Source organism: Euprymna scolopes, chromosome 10, assembly GCF_053919585.1.
Source record: "Euprymna scolopes isolate OS-2025 chromosome 10, ASM5391958v1, whole genome shotgun sequence".
Classification (NCBI taxonomy): Eukaryota; Metazoa; Mollusca; class Cephalopoda; order Sepiida; family Sepiolidae; genus Euprymna; species Euprymna scolopes.
This window is the reverse complement of record NC_136491.1, coordinates 95,457,263-95,483,837: the sequence shown is the minus strand read 5'-3', so window position 1 is coordinate 95,483,837 and position 26,575 is coordinate 95,457,263. Positions and strand designations below refer to the sequence as shown.

The following is a 26,575-nucleotide window of genomic DNA, read 5'->3' as shown; positions in this document are numbered from 1 at the left end:
GTCTGTCTCCATATTCTTAAACTCTATCTTCTCCGAAGCTAAAAGTCACAGAATGGCGCTAGGAGCCTCAAATTATTGGATTTTTTTTTTTACGGGCCGTTGTTTTATAGGTCTTTAGCAGGTTAAAATAGTTTTTAAGGGGTCAAAAGTGGGTAAAAAAATGAAAAAATGGTTATACATTTTATACATTCATCTTCCAATTTCTTTTCGTGCCATACCTAAGATTTTGGTATTTCGTTATCTTTTCCCTCTCAGCTCTGTTTGACCCAGCATTATTGGGGACACTACCTTCCACTAAGATTCCTTCTTTCTCCGTCTTGTCTATGTCAGGTTTTATAGCTCCGTTTAAGTGTGTGTGTGTGTGTGTGCGTGTGTGTGTGTGTGTGTGTGTATGTGTGTGTGTGTGTGTGTGTGCGTGCGTGTGTGTGGCAATATCTTTATGTGCTAACATATATTTATATGTTTATATATTTGCATACACAGGATTCACTCTTAAACTAAGTAATTGATCATTATGAATTTTGGCATAGAGCTGTTAAGCAGAACGGGCCCAAATGTAAGCTATATTTACTTTAATTTAGTTTTATGCAAAGGGAGTAAAAAGAAAGTGTGTGTGGGGGTGGGACGCTTGATGGAAGTTCAGATACCTTGGATTTTTGTTATTAGACATCAATTAATAACTATTCTCCAAATTTCAGGTTGTTTTGGGGTATTTTTAAAGGCTTATAGGAGAGTGTACAAATATGGAAATAACCTCGCATTAAAAAATTCAGATATTTCAGATTTACATTAAATTTGATCAATAAACATACGACACCAATAAAACAAGATTTCATCAATTTGAATTTCTTTTTAAGACACCTTAAGCTTAAGTCCTTAAATTTAAGAAATTTCCTAAAATCAAAATCATGTCATGGATTTTAATCAAAATTCGAATAAGGATTCTAGACATACGATTTAGTATCACCATATTTTTATTTTAGTCTTCGTAAGGGAATATAAAAGTGGTGCAAAACTGTTCTGTTCGGTGAATTTATTTTACCTGTCCTGGGACGGGTATTCTTCTAACACACACAGACACACAGACACACACACACACACACATATATATATATATATATATATATATATATATATATATATATAAGAGAGATAGAAAGGGAGAGAGAGATGGGGATTAATATTTATAAAATTTAACAAATTTAAAATACAAGAAGCTATCTTTATTAAAATCAAGTGACCTACAATTAATGACATTTGGTCAAGATCAAAGTGTAGTATCTGTTCTTCAGATGCTGCACTTCCATTTCTTGTTCTCTTTCGGTGGAGGAGCAGTCCTTCACGACTGGGACAATTTTTTATTTTTGTACCTTTTCTCCACGTTAAAAAACGACCCTGGTGTCTAACTCTGTCCCATGGGGGAGGCATTGTAAATAGGTACAATTAATGACATTACGCATGAAACCAGCAACAACATTTTAAAATGCTTAATCTAATACAATTTTATACTGTGACGCTAATTCTGGCGTCCCTAAATTTAAATTGTTAACGTCTCTCCTGGAACTGCACGGGTTCGTTCTTTTAGAATTTATTTGCAATTCGATCTCTTTTATTATTGATTTATTAAGTGAATATATTTAACATTAATTATATTACCAGAGCACTGACAAAAGTCAGTGGAAATTCCATGGTGATTATTACACCAATTTGTATAATATACTATTAGTAGTATTTTTGGTGATTACACATTTTTTTTTTTTTTTTTCAAATAAATACGTTTATTTACATTTCTTTCCAACTATTTTTGGAAATATCACCTACAGGATTCGTATTTATTAGGTAATTTTATTTTATTTAATAGATATGTGAAAAATTCATATTTTGACGCCTTGTTTGAGGTTAATATAAATTTAAAAAAAAAATAGTAAAAAAAAACTTTGACAAATATGTTTCCACTCGGTCAATGACCGGTAAATATGGAGACCAAAAAATGGATCTTGGATCTACTTCTTACAGCCTCATAACTTTTTATTTTATCCTCACATTCCCAAGCAATGTTTCTGATAAAGGTGAAGAATTGCTGTCTTCTGGGTTGGAATCTGCCGATATAACATTTATCGGTAGCTAGTTTTTTGACGTTGAAATGTTTTTTTTTTGTTTTTTTTTAGCTCCTTTTCTTGGCCTTTTGGTCAAGATCAAAGTGTAGCATCTGTTCCGGCAGATGCTGCAAGCTATGACTAGTTATGACTAGCAAGGACCAGATGTGGGGGCAACCCCACATGCCTGACCATTAACCAGCTCCCATTTCCCACCTCTCGGGAGCTGGTCCCCTTTTTTCCCTTCCCCCTCCCTTCACTCCTCACATTAAAAATCGGCCTTGTGCCTAATTTGCTCGGTGGGGGAGCAAATAAATACCATCTGTTCCGGCAGATACTGCACTTAAGATAATTTGTACCAGTCAATGGAGGGGAAACCCTCTATACTGGGACAATTATTATTTTTGGTAACCAGAGTGACCCCTTTTAGGGGAGCTGGTTTTTACCTCACATTAAAAACGGCCTTGTGCCTAATTTGCTCAGTGGGGGAGCAAATAAATACCATCTGTTCCGGCAGATACTGCAAGCTATGACTAGCTATGACTAGCAAAGACCAGATGTGGGGGCAACCCCACATGCCTGACCTTTAACGAGCTCCCATTTCCCACCTCTCGGGAGCTGGTCCCCTTTTTCCCTTCCCCCTCCCTTCACTCCTCACATTAAAAATCGGCCTTGTGCCTAATTTGCTCGGTGGGGGAGCAAATAAATACCATCTGTTCTTCAGATGCTACACTTCATTTTCTTGTTCTCTTTCGGTGGAGGAGAAATCCTTCACGACTGAGACAATTTTTATTTTTGTACCTTTTCTCCACGTTAAAAAACGACCCTGGTGTCTAACTCTGTCTCGTGGGGAGGCATAGTAAATAGGTACATCAACTGGCTTCATACTTTGTCTGGAGTGATTCCCATCACAAAAAAATGTACAGCTAGTTATAAATATTTAGTTAGCTATATTTTAGCTCGTTTATAGTAAGAGTGCATTGATTTGGATGAAATATATGAATAGCATTGTTATTAGTGCATATTTAATTAGATGGAAATGCTGCAGTACTAATGATTCGACTACCCCCTCCCCTTCATCGTATCACTTGGCCATTCTCTCTTTATTTCTTGGATATGAATTGCCTTTTCTCGTTTGCTCTCTCTCTACTTCTCTCTTTCAACACTATTACCGCCACCACCCCTCCTTCTACCTACTATTTACGCACGCATGCGCACATATGCACACATCCATTCTATCTCTTATCTTGTCTACACACACTCATCTTTTTATCTCTTCTTATTATTCTGCATCAAAATTAATGTCTTTCCACACCTCCTCTACTTTCTCGTCCGCTTCCATTCTTTATGTGTGTATTAAAGAGATTTTCCTTTCATTCGTTCTTCTTTGCTGTTTCCACACTGTCATAGGAATACAATAAGTTGTGATGCGTGTATAGAGCCGTCTCAAGAAACGTACCCCTGTGCATGGGTACCTGCGCGGAGCTTCTGTAGTGAAGCAAGGGTTGCTTATTGCTCACGCACACACATACACACACACAGCACACGTGCACACAAACATACACACATATGCATACACGCACACGTACATGCACACACACACGCACGTGCTCACATACATGCATACACACATGCACACATGCACACACACAAATGCACGCACAGACGCACATACACACGCACACGTATACACATATACATACGCGGACATACACACATACACAATACAACATGGTCGTTTTCAGATCCAATGTCAACAAATACTTGTTCGGTATTCCCATTAGGTAATCGATTTCAGTCCCAATCAAATTCTCAAAGTGACACAAACCATTAACCTTTGACCTCGAGTGGATTTTGGGCCTTGATTAATAGTAACTCGTTTGTGACTGCTTTGGAATTTCCCGCCAGGCATGGATTGTCATACTACACTGATGATTGCGTAAGCATGAAACATTAGTGTCTGTAGGTATAAGAGAATAATTATTATTTAATCATAACTATCAACCCCCTTTAAGAATACTTAAGGGTGAGTATTGTCTGAGAAGTATAAAATAAGAGGCAGTCAGCTATGCAATGTTCACGATTTCCTGTCGTTTGAACACTATGGATTGTTTAATGTCGATGTGTGAATTGAGCTTTCATTAGTTTGTAATTCTCCCCTTCGTGCTCATGGCAATTGTTTGGTGGTCCGGAGGTTGAGGCTTAGCAAATTTAGTCAAAGGTGGCTTCGTGCTTCGTGGCTGTATTCGAATCTACTGACCGGCAGGAATTGTCATCTTACACTAATGACTGCATAAGCGTATATATATATATATATATATATATATAATAATTGCATTAGTGTAGTTTCCTAGATGTTAATCCAATGACACTCCAGTGCTTATAAAATAGTGGTCAATAACAAGTAGTGTTGTATTATTGCATTAATTTCCTTATTTATACAAACATTATTGGCTATATATGTACATACATGTTCGTTTCGAAATGCAGCTTTCTTTAGACGACTTGTGTCAACTGCCCCAAATGTAGTTGACACTGATGGGCTGAGGAAGCTGAATTTCATATGAGGCCGCAGCTGAAACATGTATGCACATATGTAGCCAACATTGTATAAATAAAGAAATTTATAATATATAAATATATATATATATATATATATATATATATATATATATATATATATCAGTGATGGGACGATTCCAATATTTTTCACTATTCCGATACAAATACCGATTCCGATACAATTACCGATTCCCATACAATTACCGATTCCGATACAATTACCAATTCCCATACAAATGCCGATTCTGATACAATTACCGATTCCCATACAATTACCGATTCCCATACAAATACCGATTCCGATACAATTACCGATTCCCATACAAATACCGATTCCAATACAATTACCGATTCCCATACAATTACCGATTCCGATACAATTACCGATTCCCATACAAATACCGATTCCGATACAATTACCAATTCCCATACAAATACCGATTCCGATACAATTAAACATTCCCATACAATTACCGATTCCGATACAATTACCGATTCCCATATAATTACCGATTCCGATACAATTACCGATTCCCATACAAATACCGATTCAGATGCAATTACTGATTCCGATACAAATACCGATTCCGATACAATTACCGATTCCCATACAATTACCGATTTCGATACAATTACCGATTCCGAACTAAGTTCCTGATTCCGATTCCGATTCTTTATAAATCTCTAAATATTTAATTATAAAAGTGTTATTTTGTACTGGTTACTGTAAAAACACATTTTAAATGTGCATATATTTTCTCAAACGTAAAAACACAATTGTGAGGGGGGGTGATCTAGAGATTTTAATCTTACTGAAAGTTTTAATCAATTAAATATTTATTTTTTTATTATTACTACAAGCAGTGGAAAATGTTTCTTAAACCAAAATCGAATATAAAAGATAATTAAAGGAATCGTTTTTGGTATTGGAAAATAGGCTCAAATTTTTCTGATTCCGATACCGATATCCCAAAAAGCTTGCATTTTTCCGATTCTCAATCCTGATTCAGATTAATTGTCTCAACACTAATATATATATATATATATATATATATATATATATATATATATATATATATATATATATATAGTTGACAAAACATTGTTAAACATAATTTTGCTGCTTGATAATATTTGTTTTTTAATTTTTCAATTTTTCTAATCGCCGTTTTTGCATGTCATAATAAAATAAAAGTAATCTATGTTTCATATGTATCATGAACGTTTTTGATTATTCGTCGAATCATCTTCAGGTGACAAAAACAAATGAACAAAAAAGCTGAAGAAAAGAAAAGAATTTCAAGAAGCAGCCAAGAACCCACATATAAAATCAGTTAGGTGTCAAAAGAACGGACCAGTGCAATTCCACTGAATTAAGGACCATACCTACAGAGACAACGAAAATAGGGAATTAAGCAGCAAAATATTTGGTCACATTACATTTAAATTTATGTATGACAGTAGAATCAGAGAAGCCGGGACAGGAAGGGAATTTCAAAGACAAGCAGTCCAAGGAAAGAAATTATTAGACTAGAAAGTGTTTATCAACATCTAAACTATAGAAAAAATAAAAGTAAATGTTAACAGGATTTTAATAGTGTAACTTGAAATTTCAAAGTTAATTTCTAGACTACATCAAAGTAAAAATAATTATACCCTGAGTGAGGTTCGAACTCGTAATTTTTGTGTTTAAATACAGTACACAAACTAAGAAAAAAAAAACCCACAAAAGACAGCAAAGAACTCTCCTTACCTTTGGATCCAATGCATGCAAATGCATATTTTCATTTACCTTTTCTTCAAGTTTCAGTTAAATTTCACACAAACACCACATAAAAACGACTTACCTACAAATAATGAGAAAAAAAAATAGTTTGAAATAAACAACAATAAAAAAAATTAGAAAATTAATGCTTTAATATTGAAAGCAATCTATTTTAAAACATATTATCAATATAAAACAGTATCAACCCTTCAATTAAAAAAGTGTTTCATATAAATAAAGACCATCATGTGAATAACTTTTTTCAGAAATTTTGAACTTTAATTTGTTAAAAGTAATGTTGATGTTTGCACAATTAATTTAAAAGTTAAAAAAAAGTTAATTTTGATAATTTTTACAAATTTTGACGATTTTGTTTTATCAATGTTTATGTTTTAAATCTACATTGGATGTTTTGTAAATTATTTTTGATGCTTTTTTATTAAAGTTTATGTTTTAAAGCTAATTTTTATGTTTTGTAAATTAATTTGATGTTTTAATTTGGATGTTTTTTATCAATGTTTATGCTTTGAAGCTAATTTTGATGTTTTGTAAATTAATTTTGATGTTTTTTTTTAATATTGTTTATGATTTAAAGCTAATTTTGATATTTTGTAAATTCATTTTGATGATGTTTTTTTATGTTTTGAAGCTAATTTTAATGTCTTGTAAATTAATTTTGATGTTTTTTTATTAATGTTTATGTTTTTATTAGTTTTCATATTTTAAGCTAACTTTAATGTTCTGAAAGTAGATTTTGATATTTATTTTATTAACGTTTATGTTTTAAGCTAATTTGATGTTTGCTGTTAATGTAAATGATTTTAAACTAATTTTGATATTTTGATGTTTTTATTAATGTTCATATTTTAAAATTAATTGAGATATTTTTCATAAACAAATTTGCTTCTTTTTTAATCAATGTCGATATTTTAAAACTAGTTTTGATGTTTTTTTAAAACTAATTTCGATGTTTTGTTTTGTTAATATTTTCATATTTTTAAGCTAATTTTGATGTTTTGTAAATTGATTATAATGTTTCCATTAACATAATTGTTTTTAAGCAAATTTTGATGTTTTTTTATTAACATAAATGTTTTAAGCTAATTTTGATGATTTCGATGTTTGTTATTAATGCAAATGTTTTTAAGTAAATTTTGATGTTTTATAAGTTAATTTTGATGGTTTTTTATTAATGTAAATATTTTAAGCTAATTTTGATGCTTCTTTAATTAATGTAAATGTTTTTAAACTAATTTTGATGGTTTTTATTAATGTTAATTTTTTAAAGCTAATTTGAATGTTTTTATAAATGTAAATGTAGAGGTTTTAAACAAGTTTTGAGGTTTTTATTTATTAATGTAAATATTTTATAACTAGTTTTTGTGTTTTTATTAATGTTAATGTTCCAAGCTAATCTTGATGTTTTTTTTTTATTAATGTAAATATTTCAAACTAATTTTTATGTTGTTTTTGTTAATGTTAATATTGGAGTTTTTTATAATGTAAATGTTTTTTTGGCTAATTTTGATGTTCGTTATTAATATGAATGTTTTATAGCTAATTTTGATGTTTTTATTAATGCAAATGTTTTAAAATTTACTTTGATATTTGTTATTAATGTAAATGTTTTTGAAGTAATTTTGATGTTTTTATAAGTGTTTTTAAGCTAATTTTTACGTTTTGTAAACTATATTTGATTTTTTTATACATGTAAATGTTGTAAGCTAATTTTGATACTTTTTTATTGATATAAACGTTTTTAAGTTAATTTTGATGATTTTTATGTTTGTTATTAATGTAAAATTTCTTGCTTATTTCGATGTTTTTAGTAACGTAAATATTTCAAGCAAATTTTGATGTTTCTTTGATTAATGTAAATGTTTTTAAACTAATTTTGATGTTTTTTAATAAATGTAAATTTTTTAAAAACGAATTTTGGTGTTTTTTTTTTGTAAATATTTTAAAACTAATTTTGGTATTTTTACTAATGCTAATGCTTTTAAGCTAATTTTTATTTATTTTTTATTAATATAAGTATTTTAAGCTTATTCTGATGTTTTTATTAATGAAAATGTTTTTAAGCAAATTTTGATGTTTTTTTTTATTGATGTATATATTGAAATTAAATTTGATGTTTTCCGTTTACTAATTTTGATGATTTTTAAAAATAATTTTGATGTTTTATTTAAAGTAAATTTAGTATTTGCATTTTATAAATTGTGACGTTTTTAGTTAACTTTTATGATTTTTAATTTACTTTGATGTTTTTTATTGACCTTAATATTCTCTTAACTAATTTTTTTATTTTTGTGAACTAATTTTTATATTAAAAAACAATTTAATATTTTAAAACTAATTTTGTTTCTTGAAAAATTATGTTTCTTGTGTTTGTTTTTATTATTTTGTGATATTTTTAATTTGGTATTCATTTTTTAATTAGACATCTTTGCTTTAAAAATGAAAATATTAAAAAAAAAACTAATTTTGATGTTTTGTTAATAATTTCCGATGTTTTTACTTATTTCGATGTTTGTAATTTATATATATATATATATATATATTTACTAATTTTGGTGTTTAGATCTAGTATTGCTAATTTATATTCATTTTGAGTGATTTAATGACGTTATTTTTTATGTTATTAAGTTTTGTGATTTTTTAATTTTGATGTTCATTCATTAATTTTGAAATTTTAAAAACTAAATTCTACATATTAAATAGCAGGCTGCATCTTTGCGTTTTTAAATGCATTCCTATTGGAACTGTATAGAATTAATTTTCATGGTATATATCCTTTATTATGTCATTTAAATTGTTTCAAATAACGATCCCAATTATGCTAAATTTCCGAATTTGAATAACAATGAAAAAATACGTCAATTAACAATCATTATTTTATTTCTGCAAATGCAAGATGAAAACAAAAATATAGTCTTAAGTTGTCACACTCTGCTTGTCAGTGACCTTCATTTAATTATTTTAAGAAAGGGAAAATAAGGAGCAGCAAGAAAAACATGCAAAACTTCACATTGAAGAAGATTATTGGAGAAAAATTAAGCATATTCCATTGAAAAACGAGAGTTAATTAATTACTTCTTCATTTGTCATGGTTTCTTATTAAATGATTGGTTTCATGTCACTATTATGCTGAATTCTATTTATGTATAGTTTCTACATTCTGTATAATTGTGTAGAATTTAAGATGAAAACATTCTAGTACACAGAAGTATTCATATATATATATATATATATATATATATATATATATATATATATATATATATATATATATAGTCAACCACATACAGTACTGTTTCGCTGTTTCATAGCTCATCAGTGTGGATCGAAACCCGACCGCCCAAATTAGAGTCAGGGCTTCTCACCATTACGCTATACGGCAGATACTGTGTAGGTAATGAATTAACGATGTTTTGACATCGTCCAAATGCCTAATTATAAATTTTATACTTTTTCGTCAATCGTTTTGTAAATTCTAGTAATTTAGATTTTAGATTACACGGTTAAAATCATACATAATTATAAAGAACGTTAATATAATTTTGCTAAGCAAATTTTTTTTTCAGTAGATTTAAAAATGCTCTATTTTCAAAATATCTTTCATTTACAAACTGAAAAGGAAAAACCGGGTTATTCTATTTCAGGTTTCATAATTTGTATCTTTCGTATTATTTCTAAGATGAAAACAATAATTTAAATAATACAACTAACACAAATTATCGATCCTAAAAAAACTGGAAATAATACAACAATGAGAATAGTCGTCAGAAAAATTAACATAAATCCAAATTGAATATTGAAGACTTAAAAAAAATGAAAGAAAATTATCTGAAAATGTATCTCAAAAGAAACAAAATTCCTGAAAATTATAATATTTTATGGTGTGAGTTAAAAAAAATAAAACAATGCATATAATAATTAATATATATAATCAGTCAAGCATACGCTCATCTCATTTCAATTACATATCCACATTTGAATTATAATGGCTATATTTATTCCCCCCCCAAAAAAAAAATTGATCATATCTTTTTAAATATCAAAACGGCTGTATGACGTTACGAAATCACACTCACTCCAAAATGCCATACATACTTTGAAATGACAACAACTTATTTTGTGTTGAAATAGAACAAAGACACCCTTTCCATAGCAAGTACATTTTCAAATGTTGTACTGGTATTTTAATTTAATCATCCCGAGGAAGTTTTGAAATAAAGATGAAACGTTGATAAACATATTACTTGGTTTGTTCCTTTTTCATCTCTCCATCTCTTCGGAATATTATTTTCTTTATTCTTATCATATATATATATATATATATATATATATATATATATATATATATATATATATATATATATATTTATGAATATATATATATATATATATTTATATATATATGTATGTATAATATGTATATGTGTATGTATATATATATGAATGTATATATATATGTATGTATATATATATATGTATATATATAATATATGTATGTATATATATATGTATGTATATATATAATATATGCATGTATCTATATAATATATATATATGTATGCATATATATAATATATATATGCATGTATATATATAATATATGTATGTATATATAATATATACATGTATGTATATATATAATATATATATGTATGTATATATATAATATATATATATATATATATATATATGTGTGTGTGTGTGTGTGTGTGTGTGTGTGTGCATAAACCATTCTATAATATGTCAATACATAGAATAGAATTTTTTCTTACATATACTCATCAGAAAAATAGAAACTTTACTTTAGAAGAAATAGGCATGACCATATCATATCAAAAGAAATTCTATAGAAGAATTAACATCGTGGATTAGTTAAGGTAGCCATCTTAGTTTAAAGAATAAAGCTATTCGAATCTTAGTTTACATATGGGTTAAATAGTATTTCTAAATGGTTTTAATGTACCAAAAATAATAATGTTATTCTATTCCACCTAATACTTATTGCCTATATGATGTTAACTGGGGTTATATCTACAATGTATATCTTTGGGTTGTGGATACAAAACTAACTTCTTACTTTTTAAAACTGTATTTTATATTTTATTGGTGGCCATCTTTGTTATATTAACAACGCCATTGTATTGTTTATTTTTTGTATACACTTACAGTTTGGTATTTACCTAATAGTATAAATATATATTTATTTAATATACAATTATATTCAAATAAATACATATTGGTCAATCTAAGTTAGTTAAGCTATTCACTATTTTCATTCGTATTATAGGAGATGGATGTTTATCAAAACCCGCTCAAGGGATTTAATCTGCTTGGAAATTTACTCATTTATTTCCTTTACAATGTAAAAATGATAGCATAACTAATTCAAACCATTTTCTACTCATTACATATCTATACTGATATCTATAAAATCTTTAAATTATAAAATATAAAATATTTTTACCAGGTTTCTTACACAAATACATCAAATCCGTATTTGTTTGTTAATACATTATGTATAATGTTATTTAATTCCCTATTAACTACTTGTTTAATTTAATTGATGAATTTCTACCGAGGTAATTAAAGATTGCACACTTATCCTACTATTAAAATATTTGCTATTTTTTTATTAGATTCTTCAACTTTAAATTTCTCCCTAATTCATATTTAAAAAAATTTCCCCAAGTAAAAGAACTAGCGTATATAAATTATTGTCTGGTTTTATACAGGAGAGAACATACTTAGTTCTATGCAAAAAACTTTGGACTACTTCCTGCCTTTTATTTAATAAATTTTCCTTCGATACTATTATATGGTATGATTCAAGGGCGCAAAGGTTGCAACACTTGGATTTACTTTATGTATATTTTCCTAATATTAACCAATGCAATTTATACTCTGTGTTATTTCTACACCGTTCAATTACCCATTTAGCTAAAGATGTTGATTTCTTTACACACACACACACACACACACACACACACACACACACACACACACACACACACACACACACACGAATACACGCACACACACACACATACACGCACACACGCACGCACGCACATATATATATTGTATTCACTCCAAATGAATTGCCACCGAGAGAAGTCAGGAGTTACTGTCAATTAGAGGCTATCTTTATGGAGGCATTCAAACAGGGTGTAGTACAGCTACATGTCTATTCACATTATGTTAAAATATTTGCCTGTTGATACAGTCGGGAAACAAGGAGAAGGAAAGAATTCCAAAGGCAAGCAATCTGAAAACAAAAGTTATTAGAACAGAAAGTTTTCAGACATTTGAGGACATCCAATGAAAATGGGTGGGATTTTGCTGACTGTCGTATTTGAGGCTGTACAAGTGTCGCAAGCACAGGGGTGCAACATAATGACGGAGCTGGATCTTGTTAGATAGTGTGAGATCTATTAAATAAGAAGCTCTTTTTTCGGGCCCTGTCCAAGATGGAAAGAATAAGAATTGATGCACCAGCCCAACAATATTCCATTCATGGGCAGCTGGTTACAGACCCGATGATTTCAAGAAAGGCATAAAACGGGTTGTAGTGACATTAAATGCATTTAATATATATATATATATATATATATATATATATATATATATATATATATATATATATATATATATATATATATATGGTAAAAATGGTAATTAGTAAAACCTGAAGAGACTGCTCAATACTATTGCAAATAATAATAGCTATTTATTTCTGTAAGGTTTGACGAGGCTGGTGGATCGTAAATATGGTCTGGCAACCGAAACATATATAACTGAACAGATAAAACGGTATTAAAAAATAAAACGTATGTATATATATATATATATATATATATATATATATATATATATATATATATATATACACACAGAGAGAGAGAGAGAGAGAGAGAGAGAGAGAGAGAGAGAGAGAGAGAGAGAGATACGTTTATATTTGTACCATAGACAAAACTGAGTTTCCTTTAATTATAAGAAACATAGAATAAATGTATATATTCACTAGATATTCTCTATTCTCTACTTACACAGACACAGCAGGCAGCACAACACATAGCTTATCTATATCTGACTCCCTATCAAAATGGTTACGTTCCAACCTGTTTCCATGACCAGCAAGAACAACACACACCACTTCTAGATCTGTTTTTGACAACAGTTCCCGATGATTGTATAACAAATGCCGACAGCCCACTTGGGAACGCTGATCATGCAGTGATAATAGTTGAAATCGCCCTAAACTCTAGAGCCAAAACTGAAGAGCCAGTGCTCAAAACAACGAGATATTATAAAAAGGCTGACAGGAAAGCCGTCAGAGATCTTATCAGAGATGCCCCATAGGGAAATATTTTTTCTCTTCCTGCTGAACAGTGCACAAATGAGACCACTGAATGGTTCAAAACAGCAATGGAAGCACATGTACCCGTGCGGAAATTTTATAGCAAGCCCCACTCTCTCCAATGGTTTACTTCTACTTGCGCAACTGTTATTGCTCAAAGGCAGCATGCGTACTGCAGATTTAACTGACATAAGCCCAGTTAAAACAGACAGAAGTACATAGAAGCTAGAAGTAACGTTAAAAAAGAAATAGCGACAGCTAAGAGGGAATTTACTGAAACCACTAAAAACTCATCGAAGCACAAAAATTAGGAACTCGTGACTTCTGGAAAATCTACAACAGTGTAGTAAATAATGGGCAATCAACAATTCCCCCACTAACCAACAATCACGAGGTTGTTTGCTCAGCAACCGAGAAGACTAACATGCTTGCCAGTCGGTTTGTCTCAAGCTCCACACTGGACACTTTCAACCACCCCGTACCTGACTTTCCATGCTAGACGATCTGAAAATTATTCCTGCTTAGGTGCATGCTATCATAAAAAAACCTTGATACTTCAAAAGCATGTGGACCCGATCTCATCCCAGCTGTGCTATTAAAAATGTGCTCAGCCGAAGTAGCTCCAGTTCTCCCCAAACTCTACAACAAATGCCTTAATGAATCTTGCTTTCCGGGCTGTTGGAAAACTGCTTCTGTGGTACCAGTATTCAAGAATTATGGTGAAAGAACTGACCCATTAAATTATCGCCCCATTAGCCTCCTCCCACTTTTTGCCCAAATGTTTGAGACCATAATTAATCATGCTCTATTTCATCAACTTACAGATGCTAAACTTCTGACTGACCAACAATATGGATTTAGACAAGCCCATTCCACAACAGACATCCTAACTGTAATCTCTGAACGTATATACCATTCACTGGACAAAGTGGGAGAGGGCAGAGCAGTAGCTCTAGATATATCTAAGGCTTTTGATAGGGTATGGCATGAGGGTCTTCTCAAGAAAATCAGATCATACAGTATCACTGGTAGAATACTTAACATAATTAAATCCTTCTTAGATAAGAGAAAAATCCAGGTTGTCCTCGATGGGCGTACATCTAAACAATATGATATAAATGCAGGAGTGCCCCAAGGGTCTATTCTTGGACCCCTATTGTTTCTAATATTCATAAATGACCTCCTCGACAAAATTGCCTCTGAGATGGGTATATATGCTGATGACACCACACTCCATAACAGGTATGACAGGAAAACAAATGAACACATATCTAAAGAAATGGCAGAAATACTAAAGGATGACCTCCAATCTGTAGTGGAATGGGGACAAAAATGGATGGTCACGTTCAATGCCGCCAAGACTAAACTAGTTTCCTTCAATAATTATAAGAAACCTTCTCTACCACCAATAGCAATGGCCAACAACTTTTTATCTGAGAGTACATCTTTCAAACTCCTTGGCCTAAAATTCACAGGAAACATGGGTTGGAACAATTACATTGAAAGCATTGCAAGGGCCGCTGCGAAGAAGGTAAGCTCTCTCTACCATACTAGAAAACTAATAACGCCCGAAAGTATCCTGTACCTCTATAAGGCCACCATTTGCCCATGTATGGAGTATTGCTGTTATATTTGGGCTGCTGCATCTGCTACTAGTCTCTCGCTCCTAGACAAGGATCAAAAGAGAGTCGCCAATCTGATAGGCTCTGAACAGGCATCTAGGCTTCAGCCTCTGTCCCATCGACGAAATGTTGCATCCCTCTGCCTGTTCTACAAGTATTTTAATGGTGAATGCTCTGACGAACTGCAAGCACTTGTGCCCCCATGACGTAAACACCCTCGAAAAACCTGACAGGCAGCTAAATCCCACCCCCACACAGTAGAGATCCCTAGATGTAAAAGATCTTTCTACTCCAGTAGTTTCTTCCCCAGAACCGCTAGACTTTGGAATTCCATTCCAGGTCCCTGCTTCCCCAACTGTACTGACGTGCAGAAGTTCAAGTGTAACGTGAACCGACATCTTGCTGCCCAAATCCCTACATAGTACCTCAGTAGTTGTTGCCCCTGATAGTAGCCCCCTACACCAAAGTGGCAATGTGCCTTGTTTGGGGTGAAAATGTAATATATATATATATATATATATATATATATATATATATATATATATATATATATATATATATATATATACACACACACACACAGAGGATGGCCCACTTAAAAGTAGCCCGATATATATCTAATCTTTCTCTAATAATTTTTTTTTTCAGAATAAGCGTCTCACTTAAAAGTAGCCCGATCTCTCTAAACTTTCTCTTAACGACGAACTGACACCACAAGACAAAATGCAATTCTTTTTCCAATAAGATGGTGCTACATGCCACAGATCTCACAGATCACTGACACAAGTTCACGAAATGTTTATGCAAGAAAGAACAATGAGCAAAGGAACTTGTCATAATGTGATTTTTATCGTTGGGAGACTTTAAAACAATAAGTTTATGCAAATAATCCTCACAATCTAGACCAACATTATCAACACTATCAGGAGAATCACCAGAGAAGATCTACAGGCAATATCTGCATACATTGTTAAACATGCCCAGAAATGCATGGATATCAATGGGGAGCACTTCCAGCATTTTTATAACACTACAAGTAATGTAAACAATCGGAGAATGGTATATGTCTAGTTGCACTGATGAGTTGTGATACAATGGGGATGACAATATATATATATATATATATATATATATATATATATATATATATATATACATATATATATAAACAAAAACCAAACGCCCACGCATTTGTACCATGATAAATGGCTCCTTGTGACCTGACTGGAATATATTAATTATAATTTTAGTCTGATGTTTTTAAGAAACATTAGTGCAAACAGGAAGAGGATTTAATTTAAATGCAATCCGGACGTGATGACACTTTAAAAGAATGATATGCAATAAAAATCTGTTTTAAATTTGGAAAAAATGCCACAAAAACGTATGGAATGCTTCAGACTGCTTTTGGACTATCTTGCATGAATCGAGCATCAGTTTTTGAGTGGCATAAGAGATTCAAGAAAGGTAGGGGAGTCTGTGGGGGGTGATGACATGTGTGGGAGGAGTAAGGAGGAATAAAGAATTTCATGGGTAAGGAACGTCGTGTGTCTATAGAGAGAATAACAGCACAGTTTGATGCCAGTGTGGGAACTGTACAAACAGTTATTTGCGAGGAACTGAAGATGCGGATGATTTGCACGAAATTTGTCCCTAAAGGTGTTCAGAAAAAATCAGAAGGAAAGACGTTGTCATGACATCAGGAAGATGGTCGAGCTGATCAATTCAGCTCCCATAGTTTTTAATGCTCTGGTGACCTGCAATGAAAGCTGAATCTACTGTTATAACCTAAAGGCCAAGAGACAGAGTTTTCAGTGGGAGCATGCTGGCTCTCCCAGATCCAAGAAGGCCAGAAAGAGAAAATCTACCCAGAAGCTTATGATGACCCCTTGTTTCTACATACACTAGGTTTCCACTGGACAGACAGTCAACAAGGAATACTATGTTGAGCCTTTAAGGGAGTTCAGGAAGAGATTCCATCAGAATAGGCCAACACTCTTCAAATCAGGTCAGTGGCATTTCCAACAAGATGGGCATCAACACAGTTCCTCACCCTTCATATAATCCACACCTTGCTCCCTGTGACTTTTGGTTATCCCCTAAGCTCAAGCAAAACCTTAGAGGCTGTTGTGATGGGGTAATTAAGGAGATGAAAAAGGCTGTGATGAGGGTCATTGACATGCTCATACAAGAGGACTTCCATGGTGCCCTCCAGAAGTTGTCGGCAAAGTTACTGAGGTTGTTATTACCTTGGTAATACCATTGGAGCACAGGGGGAACATGTGCTAGTGCGATTGCAAGAATCAGGAATGAATGGAATCAATTCATGGAAGTTCTATAACAGAGTGAAGACACGCGTATGCAAATGCAAGCCAAATGACATCATCGGTAAAGAAATAAAAAAAGACTATAAAAAGGAGAAAGAGGACGATCACGTTAAAAGGATGAATAACATTCGAGATCACGTTCAAGATGTGGATGATGTTATGGTCATACCTGAGAAAATAAATATCATTGTTGCAATAAAAAAAAAAGCGAGTTGAAGTTCTTTTCTATTCTTTGTCTATTTTGCGACTGAGCATACAAAGTGTTGGTTCCCGGACAACATTACACTTCTTCCATGACTAACCAGCAGAGTGTTACCACTTTCAACCAAGGGAAGAGTTTATTAGGCAGTGTACTCATATATAGAGGTGAAATTTGTTTAGTAAGGGTTGCGGATATGCATTGCATGGATAGAAATGATATGAGAATGATACAATAGATGTGTAATGTAAGCCTTAAAGACGAACTCGGGACTGATGATCTCAGAGGAAGATTAAATCTGGACAATTTAGGGAGCTGTGTGTAGAAGTGGAGACTCTGATGGTATGGGCACATTAAAAGCATGGATAAGAGTTCTTGGATTAGTAGATGAAGAACAGTTAAGACAATCGATTTAGTTCACATGGGAAGACCAAAGAAAATATGGCAGGAAATTATAAAAATGGACTTGAGGAAAAAATGGATAAAGACCTGACCAGAGATAGGTAAAGCCACCCAATGCATGCCAACATGTAAAATGGCCATTATACTGATGATGATGATGATGATGATGATGATGACTTACAAATATATGGCCGAGATTTTTCTTTTCTTACATTTGTAGACTAACACCCTCCTCCATAAAGTAAATGAGATTCTACTTTTTTTAGGCGATTATATCATTTTATTATTTTCAGATTCCACTCTCTTGCAAGAGTTTAATAGCTCCTGCTTTGTCGCTCACGCGTCATAAACTGTGAACATGATTGCAATTAACAGATAGAAAAAGAATAATAATAATATTGGCTATAAAAGAAGTAACAATATTTCGCAGAAATGAATGCTTTGAAAGAGTTATGAGTTTGGTGCAACAATAATGTATTTTTTTTTTTTGACCTTCAACTTCAAACGATCATAACTCCTTTCATAATAAACTTTATTATTATTATTAATCAAAATAAGAACCATTAGAATCGACTCATTTTTGCCAACGAGAAACAAGTTTACCATTAGAATAGAAATCTGGAGTTCTGGAAGCGATGAAGTCATTGAAAGCCGATTCGGCATCATCTTTACTTTTGAAACATTTTTCGTGCAGGAAGTTGTTGAGATACTTGAAAAAGTGATAATCAGTAGGCAAGAAGTCCGGTGAATATGGCGGATGAGGCAGAGTCTCATAGCCCAATTCGTTCAGCTTCTGCAGGGTCAACTGAGCAACATGCGAGCGAGTGTTGTCTTAAAGGAGAATTGGTCCCTTCATATTGACCAATCTTGGGCAAATACATTGGAGTTTCTGGTGCATTTCATCAATTTGTCGGCAGTACTCCTCCGTTGTAATTGTTTCACCCGGATTCAAGAAGCTATGATGGATGAGACTGGTTGCAGACGACCAAATAGTCACCATAACATTTTTGGGGTGCAATTTCGGTTTCAGGAAGTACTGTGGAGCTTCTCCAGTATCCAACCACTCTGCTGAACATCGCTGATTGTTGTAGAGGGTTCACTTCTCATCACACGCCACAATCCGCTCGAGAAATGCGTCGTTTTTGTTGCGCAGAAGGAGCGTAGAAAACACCTCAAAACGATAATATTTTTGATTATCGTTCAATTCATGCGGCACCCATTAATCCAACTTTGTTTGATTTCCCCATTTGTTTTTAATGGTGAATGACTGTCGATTTCAACAGCAACTTCTTGTGTAGTTTTGCGAGGATAGGCTTCAATTAAGGTTTTCAAATGTTTGTTATCAACCTCAGTGGGTCAGTTGCGACCATCTTCATCTCGTCACCATTGCGAAATTTCTTGAACCACCATTGTGCCACATATTCGGTAGTGGTTCCATCATTGATATCACGAGCTGTTTCGGCAGCTTTTCGGCCTAGTTTGAACTGGAACAAGAAAATCGAAAATTGAATTTTGTCCGAAAAGCCTGCAAAAAAATGAATGAAAAGATTGAGAACGATTCGATAGGATGAAAAACGCGCTTCAAAATGATATATAACATTAAAAGAATTCCCTAAACTTTTCTAAATCTCAACAAATGTCAACAACACGAAATCTTTATATTGATAGGATAGCGTGTATATTATTTATTTTGTGTCTCACGCTTACATCCCAATGAGTGCGGTTTAATTATTATGAACTTCCATTTATTGTAATAAATAATTTTATCAAGAATTCTTCATAAGTTTTGGTTTCAGTTTCGATTATAGCTGATAGTAATCTATTCTTTTTTATGAATAATTTTATCAAGAATTCTTCATAAATTTTGGTTTCATTTACGATTATAGGTGATGGCACTGAAGTTTTATATATATATATATATATATATATATATATATATATTCATAAGTTTTAGTTTCGGTTTCGATTCAAGCTGATACATCCAAGTCATATCGATATTTTATTTTATTTTTTTCAATCGCAACTTTATAATATATTAAAAGCGATAGAACATCAACTTTATAATAATGTATACGAAATCTGCAAGAATTAAAATAACACATGTAAGCATACTTTACGACCGGGCTACGCCGGGCGTCCCTGCTAGCTTAGATAAATAGTTTTGCAGTTGTAACAAAAGAGCTACAATAATATCAGAGCGTCTCCATTTATGCTGAACATCTACAGAATGCCAACATCAATATATCACATATGAATGACTCCCCTTTGGAATTTCCACAGGTTCTATTAGTAACTCATTATTCGAATATTTATTGAATTAAAATAAAATTAAAAAAGTCTAAGCCATTCTTCTATGACAGTAGTGCATAAGTGCCAATTATTTTGTACAAAAATTGACTGAATATCGGTAAAACCGAAATTAACCGGAACGAAATTGTTCCAGTAAAGAAAATTCATTTTTTCCTTATATTTTTAGCTGAGGGCATTGTCCATTATAAATCACAGAACGAAAACGTGACCAAGAAACAGATATTAGTCCTTGCACGAAAGAGCAGGACACAAAATGTTTTAAATAATAATAATAATAATAATAATAATAATAATAATAATAATAATAATAGAATAATAATAACAAAGACTTTTGCTGGCGAGGACTACTATTGACCGTAACCAGTTATACAGTCCTTTTGAAATTTTCATCTCTATTTTTCTCGTTATGTACTGAATATTTGTTAATGAAACCTATATGAAATATGTTCCTTTATTAAATTTTAAAGATTTTCTATTCTGAAAGAAGTTTAAAATAATTTAATCTAAAAAGTTATATTTAAGTTTTTGTTTAAAAAAAATTCATATTTTCTCATTATTCAGACTTGTATTACAAAGAGGAAGTTGCAAACAATGAGTTGTGGTGTGAGGAGAAATACAAACTGAAACAGAGACAATAGTCAGACCTGTAATAATACAATGAGGGGGTTGCAAAAATGAGTTGTGGTGTGAGGAGAAATACAAACTGAAAGAGAGAGAATATTCAGACCTGTAATAATACAAAGAGGTGGTTGCAAAAATGAGTTGTAGTATGAGGAGAAATACAAACTGAAATAGAAAGAAGGAGAGTTTTAAAATATAAACTTAAAAAGATAAGATACATCCAAGGCATGAAAATTGTTAAATAAAATGTTTTTACTATAGGCTTTAAAAGTAAAGGTACAAGATTCAATTTGAAATTGATTTATCTTCAAAGTGCACTTTTATAAATTTTACAAAGTAAGGTAAAAAAATTTAATTTAAATTGAATCAAAAAATTACCTTGGATTTATTTTATGTAATGTACATTTTGTTGCAATTTAAAAACATTATCTTTCATCTAGCAATTAATGATATTAATATAAAATTTTCAATGATTTTTTAAAAAGTGCAACAGAATGTACATTACATAAAATAAATCCAAGGTAATTTTTTGATCTAATTTAAATTAAATTTTTATACCTTACTTTATAAAATTTATAAAAGTGCACTTTGAAGATAAATAAATTTCAAATTGAATCTTGTACCTTTATTTTTAAAGCCTATAGTAAAAACATTTTCTTTAACAATTTTCATGTCTTGGATGAAATGCTTTTCTAACTTGTATAACAAATAAATGTAACTAAAGACGAGATAAATTACTCTTCTACCTACCTGGTAAGTTTGGTTTTTTTTATCTTATTACAAGGCCTATAGTTAGTTTAAAACAAAAATAATGTCGATGGTTACGTTGGAACAAGAAAAAAAATGATGAACATGAGATGGTTATTTTTGGAGTCTCTATAATCGTTCAAAAGACGAAAAGTAAAAAAAATACGGATATAAATCCGCCAAAACTGGGCATATAAGCAAAAAAAAAAAAAAAAAAATAGAAAAAGAGAGAGAAAAAAAAGGAAAAAGCGAGAATGATGTTTAATGAATAATCATGATGATTAATGATGAATAATCATTACTATCACTGAGATAAATTATGGTGCTTGTGAAGATAGAGGGATAAACCGTTTTTGTTTTTTTAAATATGTCGTCTTAAACAAAAACAATATTACGTACTTAATTGTCATGCCGAAAATACTAATATATCAAAAAATTACGAAAATTCATCGAGTTGAACAACTACTATTGTGCTTTTATTAAAAAAAAAATGTCTATCGCTGTAGACAACAAATATTGCACGCCATGAACAAGAAAGCCAAAATATTCGTTCCGATTTATGTCCCCCACGTGTGAATTCTTCACTGTCTACTTTACAACGTCTAAGAACAATGCAATTTTACCCAATTTTCCGTAAAAAATACTTTCAACTATAAATAACTTTCTACTCGATGAATTTTCGTAATTTTTGGGTATATTGCTATTTTCGACATGACAATTAAGCATATAATATGGTTTTTTTTTTCTTAAAACGACATTTAACAAAAAATGAATAGATTTGTTGACGCTATCGTAAAAAGCACCTAAATTATTTATAAAGTAAATATCGTTGGAAAATTAGTAAATACCAATTTATTTTGGTTTACTCATATATTTATGATCTACTTTCGTTAAAAATATATTTGCTAAAAATTATAAGCCTTTAAAGTTTACGTAAACATCTATTCCGAGCAAAGCAGCCATCTTGTTTAACGCAAACCAATGACTAAACAAAGATGGCTGCTCATGCCAGAATCGGTATTTATGCGAACTTATACAACTTACAATAACTTCTACTGAATATTAAAATATTAAATATTTTTTGAAAACACACTTAAGTTACAAAAAGGTCACAAATAGGGAAGTAAACAAAAATAAATTGTTTCTGACTAATTTCCCAACTTATCAATGATGTAATGATTACCTTTAAATAAATTTTAAAAAATATGTAAGTATTAAGTAATAACTCACTGAAGTGCTGAATATTAGTCATTTTCCATATTTCTGATTTTTGGAAAAGTATAACCAAAGCAACAACAACGACAGCAACAACAACAACAAAAGGGATTTGTTGTATTGTCACGTATGTGGTGTTTATACGTATTTAACACCAAGACGAACTCATCGGTTTACACATTTGTAAACATCGATGATTATGTGATAATTCGTAAGTCTGTAAAATCAGGAGAGAAAAAAAAAAAGGAAACAAACGAACAAACAAACAAACAAACAAACAAACCACATATCCAGGTTAAATTGTATCGATTTTAACCACAAATCTGACCACTGTTAGTGTCCGCTTAAAAAAAAAGGAAAAGAAAAATCAATAAAAAGGTATTTTTGTTGATACGTAATAATCGATAGGGCGTTAAAAAAATTGTCATAGGGAAAACAGAAACCGAGGTTTTTTAAAAAAAAAAAAACAAACATTTTTCTATAAAACAAACAAAAAAGTATTTTTAAACAGTATATGTTAAAATGTGTGTTGGATATGAATGAATTTATTATCTGAACATGCAAAAGGTATGCTATTTAATTGATTAAGTTTGGATTGAGTTGGGGCGAGGTGGGATGCAAGAAAATTTGTCGGTGTTTCTATATTATACAAACGAAAAAACAAGTGGTACCTACGTAATTTCCAGGTCTTAAATAGTAGCATATCCAACAATTACGAAAAACGATATGGTAGAAAATTAATTATTAATGAAAAAAGACACCTAGTGTTCATGTCTTTATTAATTTTTTTAACATGCATTTTGTTTGTCTGGGTAATTACAAAACAGGCCGTAAAATTATATATATATATATATATATATATATATATATATATATATATATATATATATATATATATATATATATACTAGCAAAAGTACCCGTCGTTGACTGAGTTCAAAAACAGCCTACAGAAAATGGACTCTGATTTATGAAAGTATGATAGGTTATGAAAAGGAAGGGGTGTAAAGAGATAGCTTCGAATTTGGGGGTATCAAAACCAAAGCAAAATATGATAAAAGTAAAAATAAAATAGATAAACCCCATAATTTATTATACCATACCTGTTAACACTGAAATACTTATCACAATATTCTGTGGATCTATATTAAAAAACCTTGTTAAACTTTGTGACATATTTCCATTCTATGGAGGTCAGGCGCGAACGAACACTTCATAATTTTATTATACCATATTTCTTCAAACTGAAACATAATTATCAAAGTATACCTACGCAGATAGATATGAAAAGTCTTTATTAAAGTTTGTGCCTATTTCCATTCTAAGGAGGCCAGGCGCGAACGCAGACCCCACAATTTTATTATACCATCCCTATTTAAGGTAAAACATACTTATCAAAGTATTCTTATGTACATCTATATCAAAAACGCTTGTAAACGTTTTTTTTTTCATTTTTAAATTTTTTATTTCCATACTTTGTGAACCAGGTACGTACGCAGACCCCACAATTTTAATGAATCACCGTTCTGCCAGATCAAACGTAACCATTCCTATGTCTCGATACATCTTCTATCATTATATGTAATCAGTTATTTAAAATAGTCAACCATATAGGAGCCTATTCGTGACCACACACACACACACACACACACACACACACACACATTGAGCTTTATATATATATATATATATATTAAGCTACATAGACGCGTATTCATTTTATCTCTGCAGGGAATCATCAGTTTCCAGGCGGCTTACTTGTCATAATATATTTTCATTATATATATATATATATATATATATATATATATATATATATATATATATATATATATATATATATATATGATGCGAATTATGGAAATAGTATTCCGACATGACAGAGAAATAAAAAGGAACAAACCGATTTATGTGTTCATGAACGTTTCGTCTTTATATATATATATATATATAGTCATCCACATACAGTACTGTTTCGCTGTTTCACAGCTCATCAGTGCGGCTAGACAGGCAACTACCTCTATATATATATATATATATATATATATATATAGAGAGAGAGAGAGAGAGAGAGAGAGAGAGAGAGGGAGAGAGAGAGAGACAGGCTAACAACGTCTCTTCTGTGGGAAAGATGTTGCATGGAAAGAGAATGACCAATGCTTTTAAGAAGCTAAGTGGTCTCAGCAATGACAACAAGTGCAGGTTCTACCTTCTGCCACACAGAAGTAGAGAGTGTTAACCACCTGACATACAGTTTTGAAGTTGTGCTTATTCTGACGGCTACTACACAATGGAGTGTGTAAATATTTCCACTAGAGGATCTGTAAAATGTTGAATATCGAATGCAGCAACAACATCTACCTGAAAACAGTCGGAAATAAGTCATGCAACATCCACTATCACTGTACAATTCTTACAGCTACGTACCTAGGAAATAGAGCTATTAAACATGACACACTGATACGGGAAAAGATGGAGAAAGAAACAACCTTAGTAGAAGTTAGTGTCGCCAATGATGATGGGTTAAATAGAGCTGAGAGAGAAAAGATAACGAAATACCAAAGTCTTATGTATGACATGAAAAGAAATTGGAATCTTAGGAAGATCTCTATCATTTCAGTTATTATAGGAGCAATTTGACTCATGAAAAAGAAGTTCAAAAATTACCTGGCAAACATACCCGATGAACAAAGTGCAATGGTGATTCAAACAATTGCACTTAAAGGGACGGTCAGAATCTTAAAAAGATTTCTTAGTTGGAATATATAAGATAGTAGGTGAATGTCTGGCATCACGTTTTGAATAAAATGTAAGAAAAAAAGAGAGAGATGATGATGAGCAGATATGATGGTAAGAGATTTAAAGAATATAAATAAACAAGAAAATTATGGAAACGGCAAAAATTCAGCCTAAGCATAAAAATAACTAACTTTTTAGATATAACTTTTAATTTGAATAAAGATATCTAATCATCAGTCATATCTACAGGGTGGAACGATACAATTGTCGGCCTAGAAAAGACGACATTATTCCGTTTCCGTTTATTTTTGTTACAGACCATCTACTAGTTGGCCAGTTGTGTATGAATCCAAAGAGCGATAGGAGCCTTCTATCATGTCTGAAAAATCACACAATGGTCAAGTCAATGAGCGAGATTAGAGATGCACCGTTGTACAACTCATGGTCTCTACCGATTCAAGTTATGACAACAGGACCATTGCCAGCACCCTCAAAATACAAATCCGGACAGTTCAACGCTTGAGGGTACAGCTCAACAAAGTTTCCAGCCATGGTTATGGTCTTTGGTGTGGTTTCAAGTAAGGACCACATCATG

The 26,575-nt window shown here is 31.6% G+C and overlaps 1 protein-coding gene and 1 long non-coding RNA gene across 16 annotated transcripts in view; both read right to left on the bottom strand.

Annotated features, from left to right (window-relative positions):
• LOC145286150 (synaptotagmin-1-like) overlaps positions 1–26,575 on the bottom strand; it is a 285,233-nt gene that overhangs the window by 166,094 nt on the left and 92,564 nt on the right. The window lies entirely within an intron of this gene.
• Positions 1,844–4,352, bottom strand: LOC145286148 (uncharacterized). Its single transcript, XR_013869114.1, has 2 exons — positions 2,435–4,352; positions 1,844–2,224 (listed from the first exon to the last, which is right to left on the bottom strand). It is a non-coding gene; the product is annotated as an uncharacterized LOC145286148 (long non-coding RNA).